Here is a 5289-nt window from a genome sequence, read left to right on the forward strand (position 1 = left end):
TATTACCCAAAACAGGAAAGGTATTGCCGGTCCCAGTTGTTATTCATTGTTAGTGTAACTTTTCACAAATGTCCATGGTAACAAGCTGGCAATTGTCTTTCAAAAGGTCTGAAAAAGCCTCAGCATCTTTTGAGATATCTGCAGCTTTTGAGCACAAATTCCTAGTGATCTCTGCTGATCACAACATCCAGTTTCTGCTAAAGTCACCAGAGAGTATATCCTACTTGCAGACATTACTAAACCAGCTGGCTATCAGGTGAGAAGTTTCAAGTGGATCTTTTAGTGTTTGTTTTTGTTCAGGGCTCCATTCAAATTCACTTTATTTCTGGTGTCTCTGTGAATTGGGATTAATAAAATCTTTAAGGGGGGGAAATGTGATTTCACAAAAACCCAAAAGATCCACCTGTCTTTGGGCTTTCGGTTTAGTGGCAAAATCAATAGAGATAGTCATTCATTTCTCACCATTTGCAGGATATCTCTTTCTCCATGCAATTTTATTCCTCAAATTTTAACACAATGGAACAGCTTTATATTTCAGCTGTGTTTATCAGAAAGACATTTCTTGTCATATGAAAGACATACATTCTCCTGCATTCTTTCTGTCTAGAAGGAAATTATGATATCATCAGTACAAAGAACCAATTTGCTCCTGATGGTTATCAAAGTTCAGAGGTCACTACATTAAATTATTATATATGCTTTGAATTGAAAGCATTTTCCTGTGGAAAATCCATACATATATGTTGAAAACAATTTCACTAAAATGAAAATAGTGTTGTACTGGATTACAAAAAGATATTAAAAAGAAAGCATTAGCCAAATCTATTATGGCATACCAATCATCTTTGGCCAGTTACACTTCTTTTACAGTCTTTACTATATTGGCTATGGTATAAACAATGAGGAGAACCACCTTGTTATATCCTCCAATAGCTATTCTCATATCCCGTAAATGAATTGGATGTAATGTTCCTACTTTGATCATTTCCTTCATAAGAACAATGTTCTTGTACTTTTAGAATTCTACACTGCTTAATTTTATTACAGAAAAGTGCTTAGGCAATACAAAGATTCCCATCCAGCATGTCCAATTAAAACTAGATAGCGTCCCTTTTGCACATAATATCAATTCCAAGTTCATATTCAAGTAAGGGCAACAGAACCTTGGAATATATTCTCCAGTCACATTTTCAAATCTATAGCTGTAGATCTGAAATCTATAGCTCCACCTCTGTGTGACATGTAGGTTTCACATATGGCCCCATAAGAGCATTCTCTTCTTCTCCTGTGGGATCACTGCCCACTAGTAATTACCAGAAATTTACACTACTTCCAGACCATCTCATCCCTGCAACTGTGAAAGGCCTTGGATCCCCTGCTAGGATATGCAGGATCAGATCATAACCTTTCTTCAATCATTGTACATTTTATTTCTTTATCTAAGAGAGTAAATTCAACACCATGTTCACTTATTTTCTGTTCTAAATTACAACCCTTTTAACAGGATTTAAATTCTTAAAACCTTGACTATATAGAGTTAACTTGATGGATCACTTAAGGAGTATGAGTGTGTCATTTGGGGGACCATGTGTGGGATACTATGGACTGAATGCTTGTGTCATCCCAAAATTCATATGCTGAAACCCTAATTCCCAGTTTTACAGCTGGGTCTTTGGAAGATGGATCTTTGGAAGGTAATAGGTCATAAGAGTAGAGTCCTCATGATGGGATTAGTGCCCTAATAAGACAGAGGCTCTTGCTTCTTCTCTCTCTCCCCATGTGATAATAAAACAAGGCAGCTGTCTATAAATCAGGAAGAAAGCCCTTACCAGGAACCTTGATCTTGAACTTTCTAGGCTCCCAAAATATGAGAAATATATGTCTGTTTTCTAAGCAACTCAGTCTATGGTAATATGTTATAGCCACCAGAACTGATGGCTGCAGTTGGAAGAAACCTCTCTCTTATGTCCTGAATCTGATAATGAGCTTTCTATTGGCAATACAATTAATTTTCCCTTTTAAGTTTTCAATAACTTTTTAACGTCTTCACTGTCTGAATAGTAAATATTCCTATCATACACACTCCTTTCTTTCAGGCAGAATAACTAAACTAGCAAATGAGTTTCTGCCTCTTGAATATTTTCTTGACACTTATTAGCAGAGTTATCGACACAAGGATCCCAAAATTGGTGGAGAAGCAGGGAGCTTTATGACAGCATCTATCATGGTCCGTGTTAACAACCTTAGTTTAGACGTGTATCCTTAAGATCATGCAGCCAATTTGGGGGTACCAGCAACTGTGATACTTCTACTTCTTCAGAAAATGGATTCTAGTTGCTAGATATGGGGAAGGACAGTTTCCCCTCTTGGGTAAGTGTGGAAACCCACTGGGACAGATTAGTTTTCATATCACCCATAATGGCCTGCTCACAAAAGCTTGCAGCCACTTAGGATCAATCCACAACCCAAATAATCCCTTTAAATCAGCATTATCTAGTATTAGTGATGTGACCCACCCTCCCCAAACTGGTTTGTTCTGAGAATTCATGCTGGCAAGGATTAGTCTTCCACTGTTTTCTTCACAAAATGGCCTCTAACAGAATACCCTCTGGATTCCACAGCCTGCAGGAAATCAGTGGTTATAAGTGATTTACTTTCCAGTAAATATGTGGGTTAAAGTGGCCACTGAAGCAGTGGAAGACTTTCAGCAACCAGAAAATCTGATCTTAATTCATTATCTGTTAATAGTCTTGTTTATTCTCCTTTAAAGGTCCAGTTTTCACCAAAGCTGATGTTAATTGTTCTTCTGCTTCACATTCTCATTCTATTCACTTAGTTAATTCCTTTAGGTCTAAATCTATTTCCTTTAAATCGCATGGTAAGATTTGTTATTCATATTCTTTCTCCAGGCTTTTGCCAATTAATACCAAGGATAAAGAAAGCATTATCCCTCCATTAAATAATCCTAGTACTTTTGCTCCCCTTCCACTCTTAAAACATGTACCATAGCGCTAAAGATTTATGGGTTTGAAAAGCAAGGTAGAATTGTCAAAGCTGACTTACACAAATCATAGGGCTCACTTCCACTGGTCTATTTGACTATTCTTACAGAAATATAGCACTGATTATATTGCTGTAATTTTACAGTAAGTTTTTATATACCGTGGATCCTGTACTGTCATATTCTTCTTCAAGTTTAGGCTGGCTAATTTTGGTCTCATGTATTCATATAAATTGGTTTGTAAATTTCCAATAAATTACATTTGCATTTGACATAAGACTGTACTGAATCTATAGATCAATTTGGGGTGAAGAGACATTTTTACAATATTGAGTTTTCCCATTGAAGAAGGTATTTCCTTTCTTTAAACTGTAAAAAAATAAAATAAAATAAATTGAAACATGAAAGATACTAGCTTATATTTTCCCTTTCATGCAATGTTGTTCTCTGGGTTATACTTGCCTACCTTATTGAAGCATACATGCACAGCCTTTACTGCTATCAATATCTTACACCTGAATGTTACATTTATCACAATTAATAAAACAACATTGACACATTTTTATCATCCAAAATCCATAGTATTCATCAGGGCTCTCTCTTAGCCTTGCACATTCTATGAGTTTGCACAAATGTATAATTACATGTACCGACCGTTAAAGTATCAAACATAATAGTTTCAGTGCACTAAAAAATCATCTGTGCTCTGCCTATTCCTCCCTCCCTCCCCAACCTCTGGCAATCTCTGATCTTCATACTATCTCCAGTTACTACTTTTACAGAATGTCATCTAGTTATAATTATACAGTAGCCTTTCAAATTGGTTTATTTCACTTAGTAATATGCGTTTAAGATTCCTCTATGTCTTTTCATGGCTTGAGAGTTCATTTCCTTTTAGCACTAATAATATTCTGTTGTCTGGACGTGCCACAGTTTATTTTTCCATTCCTTAATGAAGGACATCTTGGTGCTCTCTAAAATTAAAACATAAAAATAAAGTTCCAAGCTTTGGCTCCAGTGACCCAATCATTCCTTTTTGGCAGATGCTCCTTTCCCCTTCTTTGGGGTTATAAGGCATTGGCTAGGGTCACGCCCAGGTTCCAGTCCTATGCAGTACTCAGCTTCCTGGGCAGCATCAATTTCTATAGAATCGTTGTTGCCTGACCTTTTTCTCTTCTTGTGTGTTTCCAGGCCAGGGCTCTCTGCCCCTTCCTCAAATGCTACAAAATATCAATAAAGTTCCTTCACCATGTGGGGAACCTAGCGGGCTGAAACCTCATCTCTTGGTCCTTCCCAAATATGACTGAGTCCGTGCTCGTGGGATTGACCCCTACCTGCTTTACCTTGACATATCCTTTGTTACACTCTGCTTTCAACTGTACTTGCTATATTTCTTGTCAATAATCTTGGTCTCTGGGCCATGCCCAACCATGACTGCTTCCAAATGTGGAACTGTGATTAACCGGTTCTTGTTATCCTGTCTCACCAACCCACACACCGGCACCATTACGCTCCAGTTGGGGGAAACATACAACCTCACGTTATTCCCTAGTTGTCTTTTTTCTTAATAACCGTATCAAGTTGGGTATTAGGTAATGTTGGCCTCATGATAGAAATTGAGAAGTATTCCCTTGTCTTCAATTTACTGCAACAGTTTGTGTGAACAGTCACGTTACTTTTTTTCTTAAATGTTAGGTAGACTTTCCCAATAAAGCAAATTTACCCTGGAATTTTTAATTGTAGGAAAGTTTTTAATTACAAATTAGTAGTTACTCATTATGAAGCTATTAGCGCTGTTTCTTCCAGAATGTTGAAATTTTATGTCAGAATTTGTCCATTTATCTTTGTCTATTTTATCAATGTCAAAATTACTGGCATAAAATTCCTTCCAGTATGCCCTTCTTATCCTTTCAATATCATTAGAATTAACAATGTCACCTGTTTCATTCCTGATATTGGTATTCTGATCAGATACTGTAGACTGATTAATTTTATTGATAATTTCAATTTCAAAGAGTCTACTTTTGGGTTTGTTAACTATCTCATTGTTTTTTGTTTGTTTGTTTTTAGTTTCCTGTCTTGTTTATTTCCATTTTAATTATTTTCTTTGATTACGTTAGGTTTAACTTTATTTCACTTTCTAGTTTCTTAATTTGGAAGTTGAGGTAATTGATTTTAGACCTTTCTTCTTTTCTAATATATAGCATTTAATGCCTTAGGTTTTCCTCTAAGTACTACTTTAGCTGTATTTCAAAATTCATGATCTACTGTACTTGCATTTTCATTTA

General features: G+C 36.2%; 1 pseudogene; it reads right to left on the reverse strand.

Annotated features, from left to right (window-relative positions):
* Positions 1-853: 853 nt before the first annotated feature.
* On the reverse strand, positions 854-4541 carry LOC121041886 (aprataxin-like; annotated as a pseudogene).
* Between the last annotated feature and the right edge of the window lie 748 nt (positions 4542-5289).

This window comes from Herpailurus yagouaroundi, unplaced genomic scaffold (assembly GCF_014898765.1).
Source record: "Herpailurus yagouaroundi ecotype Mexico unplaced genomic scaffold, PumYag 29, whole genome shotgun sequence".
NCBI lineage: Eukaryota > Metazoa > Chordata > Mammalia > Carnivora > Felidae > Herpailurus > Herpailurus yagouaroundi.